Raw genomic sequence first — 9890 nt, forward strand, 5'->3', positions numbered from 1 at the left:
AAAGTTGCTATGTAAAGGAAAACTACTATTCTCATAACTTTTTTACAAGATATGCCAAAGACTTTGGTCTAATCACTGCTCCTATTTTTATATCATACTTCTAAAGCCTGTAATGTTTCACAAGGGTAACCAAGATCAAAATACAGTTTCTTTGCCTCGTGCTGTGTGAAATACTCGTGCTAAGGGTTTATCTCATATATTAGAAATATCACAGTGATCATTTGAGTTCCGCTTTTGACACAAAGGAATTTAATTAACACAGGATGATGTGTTTGGTGTATTAGTTTTGCCACCCAAATTGGCCTCTTGTAAAACATCATGTACCTTCTTAAATGTGCTGAGAAAGGTTGTAAGATATTCCACAGCTATTATTCTAAAAAGCAGATCTCCTTTCTGAAAAGAGCATTTCTTTTTTAGAAGATAAATAATGGGACGGTAAGGTTATCCTAAAGGTAAAATAAGGTCAAAGCTGTTCAGAGCCACCAAATAATTTATCCTGGAAAAAGAACACGCAGGCTGAGCTAATCGAAGCCTTCGTTTGCCTGAACATTGGCTAACACGATACAGCACTCTATTGACTTTCCAGAACTTGTCGATCCCTTCAGCCTCCCCTGCGTTACTGTAACCATGAAATAACGACACACATCAGGAGCTCTGCTGCAGCTCTAACTGCAAACAGGGCAAGTATTTCTGACATACTGCTCAGTGCTCTTTAAACCTTAGTACTTCCCCAAGCTGACAAAAAACTTTCTAAGACTAGTAAACTACTTGGAAAAAAGTCTCTTCGCTTTCCCAAAGAACCTCTGGAAAGTCATGCTGTCTTGACATGCCTGTGAAATAACATCTGTTGTAAAATATCCTCTTTTTTTTTCTTCCTCTTAATCCTGCCAGTTATGCAGTCTTGGTTATACGTTTGCACGAGAGGGAATAGCATTTGTAATTTAGGTTACATGTGATCTGTACAGCTATCTTTTTCCAAAAAGGGAGTGCCTATTATCAGCAATCGTTACTGCTATACTCTATTGCTCCCCTGACGGTTTACAATCAAGAATTTCAATCTCAGCTTGTGTTTCACCTTTACTTCCAAAAGCCTTCCTTTGCTAGCACTCCCTGGCTGCCACATTTTTTTTTTTCCAGTTCTGCTGAATGAAGATCTTGTGGCTTTGCTTGCTTCTCTTCACATGAGCTGCCATCAGTTCAACCTTTTATATAGTCTCTTCAATTTAATGAAGTAACATCCAGTCAAGTGCTGTACAGCTCATGAAGTAATTAAAATTTGTAAGAAAGGGATCATTGTAGTCAATGGCAGGAGCGAGGAAAGAAATAGCTAACCACATTTAATCAGAGCCAGAAAGAACTCCCTAAAAACCTCCTGTACTCTTAGAGAGACCCGACGGTTCAGGACTTACATGCTGTGTAGAGCTGTCCCACTATGCTGAAAACTAGAGGAATTATAGAGCTGCTGAGCCAGATCCTGCACTCACCAGAAAATAAATCTAAAATAATTCCATGGGAGATCAGAATCCGACTCTCTGTTTTCCCTACTTTATGTGACAAATAACATGCCCATCATAAATGCAGAGTGTCCGGAAAACTCAAGTGTTGCATCACAGGAATTAGAACAGATGTCCTTTAAAGTGGCTGGGCAGCAATTAAGGCAAATAGATGTTCTTGAGGAATGCACATCCAAATGTCTAGCTCCTGCTCTTAACAAAGTAGAAGGCAACACTTTTTTCAAACTTGTCTTTGATCAGAACAAAAAGAAACCCCGGTCATTTGCCCGTCTGCTTTTCCTAAGGGGTTTACCCTCTGCAGTATTGAAATGACATCTTAGAGAGTGCGGAGAGAAATAAAGAGTTTAAGATGACATTTTTAATTTCCTTTAGCTAGATTTCAGAATTTTATGGGACTAAAATGTTTTAACCTGAGGATCTAACTTCAGGTGTTTTAAGTTTGAACAGAGACATAATAAGAAGTGGGACGGTATATTGACCCTTGTTCATCCTTGTCACAATTCTGGATATTAAGTGATTGTTAGAGGTAAATAGATTAAGTATTTTATATATGTGAACTCTGTATGCCCTCTGGTACTAAAAACAAATTACCTATATAGTGGACAGTGCTTACAGGGGAAGGCCATGGCTAGTCACCTGCAGTTTGTCCATTTGAAGGCTGAACTCTGGTATGAAGGTCACTAGGGTGGTCTCCAAGGAGGGAGCAGCTTGATGCAGCCAAGTTTGGAAGAGGAGCCATGAAAGGATTCAGCAATGGCGGTGGTGGGTGCATTAGGCCTGAGTTCATACCTGGACTACCAAGGCTCATGGGTCTCCAGTTTCTGAACAATCCTGTCCTGGGAGCAAAGCAGGTCATACTGAGACATGTGCTGGAAGAGATACTTGCATTAACAGCCCGAAGTGGGACACAAACCGTGACATTCAGCACTTGGTCTCACTGTGCTGCTTCTGGAGCTCTGTAACCCGGTTCAAGGAGGAGCAGGGAAGTAAGGAGGGATGCACCTACTGCGTGTTTTATTTTTTTTTAAATTAAATTAGAACATCTCAAAACATGCAAGGGTTGTTGTTACCACCAGATTAGCCTGATCTCTGACTTTGTGTCTGAATGTGCAGGAGCTGTGAATCATTAGAAATCAGTTCATAAGCTGCTGTAACTTCTTGTTTACCTAACAGGCAATTATTCCTATTAATCACTTCTGATAAACACTTTTTAGGCTAATGACATATTTCCATAAATAGTATTCCTAGCAGCCATTACGAGACCAGCAACTAGTCATGATAACAGGCATCCTAAAATATCGTGGATAATATCTACTATGAGGCAGGCGTGGATTTACTGGGCAAATGCAGATTTATAGCCCAGTATAAGCACAGCATGGTGCACCACGTACTCTGCTACACGCTGTGGAAGAGGCAGTGCCAGGTTCGCCATCCATTTCAGAAAGATCGGGAACCCAAAAGGAGATCCATTGCAGGCAGCGATGGTTTACTGAGAGATGACAGGCTGTGGCAAATAGTGTTATGAAAGGCAGACTTCTGCCTCTAGCAATGCTGGGGATGGGCATGTCACATCACCTAAAGGAGGAAAAAAATGTCATCAGGTGTCACACCGCACTGACCTCATGAGAAGGGGGGTAGAGGTTCTCGTTCCCTGCCAGGCCAGCTTGCAGGTTCTCACCATATATGACAGGCTCCAAGGGAAATCTTTCGGGGTTTCTAAACTAAAGCATATTTCTGAAAACATATGGCTCCTTGGTCTTACTGTCAGCCAATTCTGTTGATGTCAAGTTGGGCACTAGCATCCACGGTTCAGATCCCTGTGCTAACATGCCTTTCTGCACTGTAGTGTTAAGTGACTAAGTGAGACTGCTTTTATATCCCGTATTGTGACTGAAGCAAAACTAAGGTAGTGCTGTTGGTAGCATATGTAAGTTTCCATTTTTTTCACAATAAGAGATCCGCACCTTTCTTTCTGAAATCAAAAGAAACCTCATATTTTTACAGCATTCATAAAAAATGAGAATAAAAGCTGTTAAAATCCAGATGGTACAAAATTCATACCTTGATGAAGTTCCAAAGTGCTGTGGACTTCTAGCTTTTACTAAACATATCTGACTACTTAATGTGCTGATTTATGTTTGAGATCATCTGCAACTCCAATGACATAACAGGAAGCATGTATTTCACAGTGACTGAACTTAATTATTCTCTGTCAAAATATTTTTTAAAATATAACACCTTTACTCGATTGCCAGGAATTTCATACGGGCATTAGCTGCAGAAAACAGACACAATGACTGGTATTGCAGCCAGAGACTTCACAGGATTGATGTTAGCAGAATTCTCTGTTTATCCAAATTTAATATTATTTCTTTGTTTGGCTGAATTTACTTGAAATATTTCCAGACTTGACAGAAATTCAGAATAAGATTGTGAATGAAAAACAGACATGTTGATGAAGCAAGAACGTAACAGAAAGATGTTATTTTCAGCCTGATTCTAGCTGTTACCTTATGTATTCAAAATTGAGGTGTTCTCACATCAAAAATCCACATGTGCCAAATATCTTTTGAGCATCTACATTTCCATTTCCATTGTACTGAACTTCCAGGGGGGAAATCTTCCTTAAGCTGAAAAAACAGAGCACAGACCTGTAAGCGTATGCACAAGAGGATTACAAAGCAGATGATAAGCTTATTTTGAACAGGACAAGGATCTCACATTTCACATACTGTTTTTTCTTCCTTAGCAAATTATAAAAGTCCATTTTATTTGCTAGATGCATTTTACGCAGCTCAGAAAGCACACTTTAAAAGAATTGCCTGCATTAAATGTAAGGTCTCAACAAATCTGAACATGCCTTCAAACGTTTCTTTCTTAACTGTGTGGATGTCTCATCTGATATAGTGCTCGTGAACATTTGTTTAGAGAATTGTCCTTCAGTCACTCTAAGTAATAAGCTGATAGAAAGGTGATCAGCTTGGCTGGTAGAGTTACATTCTCGTGCCTTGAAAACCTGATTGCTATTTTGCATCTACATCTGAAGAGCCTGAATGCTGCTCTGCTGCACACTTTTGCAATAAAAGGACCTAAAGTGAATTGTGACGATGGTGCTGCAAGGGGGATTCAAATTCTACAGGAACAGCAGTCTGAAATGGCAACCTGGGTCAACACATCCGTTTCTCTGTGCGAGCGGGAAGCTGAGTCCTGAACGGGCTAAAAAAATCTACTTCCTGCTATAATACTGCCCAAGGTTTTAGTTGGAAAAAAAAAAAAATATCTACAGGGAAAAAGATAGATCTATAATGACCAACAGAAAGGAAGCAGGATAAATGAAAGATATTACTAATACTGTAGGTACCAGCATAGCAGGATTTTTTTATTATTTATTTTTTATTCACGAGGCGTCTAGGACAAAGCCTGTGTCCCTCAATGTAGAGGAACACAACAAAACAAGCAAAAAAAAACCAAAAAACCCTAACCATTCCACTTAGATTAGGGGAAAAAATGTTCTTGATCCTAAATCTGGCTACTGTTTTAACTACAAGCTTACTTCAAGTGGCACCACGAGCAGTGCAGCATGGTGCTTTTACATCCTGTCTAGACATGTGGCCTATTTCCAGTTGGCTGGTCATTAGAGGAGCAGAACAAAAGTCAAACCAAAAAAAAACTAGGAGCCAATTTGTCCATCAAGAGAGAAAAGGAAAAAAAAAAAAATCCTTCTTGGCCCAAAGGCAGCCAGTGGATGCCCTGAAGCACAGGTTTAATACAATCTGATACATGTCACAAGCAAGCAGTAATCACATTTCCTTTCAAAACTGCTTTGAGACTTGGACCCAAAGATTCATGTCCGTCCAAGGCTGTGTTGGGTACTGGAAGGCACAGCTTTCAAAGCAGTTTTCGGCAAGTATAACTACTCTCTCTGGAAATAAGAGAAGCTTTTATCTGCAGAACTAAGTACTGGTCTAAAGAGACGTTTCAAAACCTGAAGTCAGCAAAATAAGTACCTTGTGCCCAGAACCTGCTAGTAGGTCTTCTGGGAAATGGAGTCAGAGAGCAGAGGTGCAGGCAAAGGAACTGAGAGTAAAGGCTTCACACCAGCATGCACAGTGCTCTGTAAAAACCCTCCACAAAAGTCCCATGCCCTTCTGCCTCTATATCACATATTAAGTTTCATCACTTTGACATTACTCAGCAGACCAGAACACAAGAAGATGTATGAGTAGGATGGGGTACTTGACTGGCTTTCTAGGAAGTCTCGTTTCACGTTCTGGGCACCACGTTTAAATTCTGTGATGAGAGGCATTTTACATCAACAGAAAGAGATAAAATTGTGGTGGTGGTGATGGTAGTTGGGATCACAGCAAAATGTGATCTATATGTGTTTGGCGACACAAGAGTCTTGTTTTATTTCTGTAGCATCCTGAGCAATTTTTTATAATATGTTTACTTTGCTTTTATGGTTTATTAAAGTTAAATTTTCCTACCTGATTACATCAGTTAATCAAACCTATGGAAGATGAAGGCATTACCCTCATCTAAACTAATGTATTTGTGTATGTGTGTTCTGTGTGTGCATTTGTAGGAAAAAAAAAAAAAGAATGAATTGGTTTTATTTCTTCTGACTTGGGAAGAAAATATCCATTATTTTTATTGGAGTTAATATTTGTTTCCAAGACTATTGTCTGTGCTGCAGTGATGCCTACAATTTCAACTGGAGATGAGGGCCCCTACTTGGCATGTGCTGTACACATTTGTAACAAAAAGCATTCCCTGTCCCAAAACCTTACCGTCTTCACAGGAGATAACAGCGGATACAATAGGCCAGAGCAGAGAGAAGAAATGGAGACACAGTTTAATCAGCATAATAGGCATCAACCTGAAATGAGCCAAAGACTGATCTTGCAGCGCTTACTCAAGGCAAAAGGTTGTGTTATCTTCATACAAGCCTGTTTCACACTGTGTAGAAGGAGATCTCTCCAGAAATGTCATTGCCCTTTCTGGCCATCATTTGTTTCCAGTGATGTCAATGACAACTATGTGATGTCAAAGTCAACAGTGATGTCAAAGGACTATTACTATCATTGCATCTATACTACTATACTACTATTACATCTCTACTACTATAATGCATCTATTACAAGGATTATTATTTTTTTTTAAATTGAGTCTTCCTGTATAAACAATATTTTAGATTTCAAAAGATGGTAATGCGAATGGCAGTAGAAAAGCAAAGGTATTCTGAAGAAAAGGCAATATGCAGTCAGATTTGCTAGAAAATTAATACATGTTCATTTCCACTAGATAGGACTAGACAGGTCAGGAAAATGGTAATTTTCTTTACACATATTTAATACTGTCAACCTGTATACAGCTTAAATTGGTTATAGTTAAAAGTCTCATTCAGTGAATGAGATCTGTGAGAAATGCTGACTTTATGGCACTTTTTTATTCACTTCCTTTTGATAGCAGATACTGTTGCCTCAAACCAATTTCTAGCTGATGATTATCCCACTACCAAAATCACAATGACTGAGCAGTAGTCCTTTAGGTTGTCTTTTCAGGCAGTTTGGTAGTTGCCAACCTGCCGGAAGTTGAATAAATGAATATATTTTCTGGTAAAAATTCTTTCTAGACAGGAAAAAAAATAATTTGCAATTATTCACAAGCTAACACACACCTTGAATTTTGAACGTGTTGCATTCTTGAAAATTTTAAAAAAATAAACTTTTAACTTCTCAAAAAATAGACAGCTTCTTCAATTTTATAAATAAAAATTATTTTTTTCTTCAAATGTATATCAATAAAAGAGATTTTCCCTGAGCATTCAATTCACAGCTAGTGATTCATGAGTTATAGCTCTTAAGTACCAACTTGGATAGCCAACATCCCAAAACAAAGAGGCAAGCCACAGAGTGAGAAAATGCGTTCCATCTCCTTCTGGACAACCTTTTGCAAGGGCTTCCTGATAAATTAGAAGAAAAATGTTTCAGAAAATGTAGTTTTTTCCCAGGGGTTAGGGGCTGGATTTTCATTGAATTCATGATTTCCTGATTTCACATGCCATAATGAACTGCAGATTTCTCTAGCAGTAACACCATAGGAGCTGAGGTCGGGTAGTTCATGCTCCCCTTGTCCTCTTTAGGCTATCCTGCTGCCCAGCCTGCTTCTCCTGAGGGTCCCCACTCAAAGAGTCCCATCAGGAATGGATGTAATATACTTGGAGCAGTGCTGAGGATATAGAAGAATGAACACACTGCCAAGCTCAATGTTTCTTTTATTTATTGAATGTAGAAAAATATAGCTACATATTGTAGCTATATAATACGATAATATATCATCCAGTTCTCAGCGTATATATGTATGTAGCAAATTCAAAACATCATGTAATCAGTAATCCAATACCACAGCATGATGCAGGGGCTCATCTAGGTCCAAACGTGGGTGAAGTTTGTCTGAGGGCACACACATGACTGCAGAAAGACACTGCTTTCTGGCTATTTTTTTAGGTTGAAAACAATCCTTTCCAAAATATATAGTTTTGCATATTTATTGAGGAAAGGAAGACGTGTGCCATTCATTTGATAAAAAGACGGACTAATTATCAGGTAGCCAGATGGCAAAATACAGACTATAATTCACAGGCGAGCATTCAGCACAGATCAACACCTCCCGTATGGCTCCCACACCCCAACAACAGTAAAAACACAGAGCTACAGAAATGAAATGCTGCAAGGGTCTCAAGAAACTATCCATCTTCTTGCACTGAGCAAGGAAATTTTGGGTCAGTGCAATACAATTTTATTCCACAAAAAGATTGTACGGACAAAAAGTTTCAATAATTAAAAATTCCTTCATATGCAAAAATGGGCAACAAAAAAACCCAACCAAACCTCAGAGCAAAACCTTGAGAAATTCACTGAAACCCAAACCACAAAAACCTCACTAGAGAGAATAACCACAACACACATCCTGACTGCTGCAGACACATGTGGCTCTTTAATGTGGTTACCAGCAGAGCATGCAACGGGAACCTTTTATTGCACATGGGATCATTCACACACATACTGAGCAAACCAAAAAAATATATTTCCATAACATGTGCAAAAAACCCAGCATCTGACACAGACTGTAAAATAAGCTTTGCCGTAATGGGCTCACAGAAAGCAATGTGATGGACAAGTTATGAGAACCTGAGTAGAATATGAACAACATTCACCACAAATCAGTGCCAAGAAAAGGCAACCGATGAATCTGTGCAGGCAGGGACGGAGCTGCCATGGGCTGGGTGTATGTGGGGTGATGCAGGTGCTCCTGCCCTGCCACAGCTCATAGACCATGAGTTGTCCTGGGAACTGGCAGCAAGGAAGGGGTTCCATACTTTATGAACACTTGTAAATGTTATCCTCATAGAAATTGATGTGAAACTCCTTTAATGGACTGTAACTCCTACGCTTGCTCTGGGCTCAGACACCCATAAGCCAGAGGTGTTCCTTGTGTAACCCTTGATTTGCACAAGCACACCTGAGAAACTTTGCTGCAGCTCCCTGCGCTGTGGGGACCAGTTTTGGGGTTGTCCGCCTTCATGCTGCAGTGCTGAGTATGTGACACACCACCTGCTGACTGCTGAGGACACATGGGAGAGGATGATGTCTTGCTGTACTTTGTGTTTTTTAATTAATTCCATATTTCTGCACTAGGTTCTGTAAGACAGAATAGGGTATGGTGGAAGCCTTCTTATGCATTCATAATTGTCAGCAGAGAATGTATTTGGGGTTGTCTGCTCTGTGTTCAGAAAAGAGAATAAGGAGTCAGAATGTATGTACTTAATTAGTGCCGTTTCTGAACAAAATTTCTAATTGAAATATACGGTAGACTGACTTAAAGAATTTCTGTTTCTTATATTTGCTGGGGTGGTTTGTTTGGTTTTTTTTACCTCCCTGAATAAGAGAAAGCAGGACAGGAATCTTGAGCTTCTTTCCCTTGAAAATGTTATTGGTGAACACTGACCAGAGTGACTTCTGCGCTGGTGCTGGTGGCTGCCAGGAGGTCCAGCTTTCAAAGACCGCTGGCCTCTCCGGCGGCTCTCTGAGGACGCCCTCCAAGATCGGCGCCATTTGCATTCTCAAGGCCTTCACCCATGCAGCTTTTTGGTGCCCTCCTATGTGAACTGTGGGTGACAGTCTCCTCTGAAGTTGCCGAAGTTCAGCCTCCCGAAAGCTCGACACTCATAGGGAATGTGAAGCCAGGGTGAGAATGGTGAGCACCGGGGGGTATCCTTGACCACAGGCATCAGCTGCCTGGTTCTGCCAGCTGGCGGGTTTTGCCTGTCACCTTCAGACCCAAATCCAGTGCAGTTACCTGGTCGAATGCCGA

Source organism: Vanellus vanellus, assembly GCF_965231255.1.
Source record: "Vanellus vanellus genome assembly, chromosome: 1".
NCBI lineage: Eukaryota > Metazoa > Chordata > Aves > Charadriiformes > Charadriidae > Vanellus > Vanellus vanellus.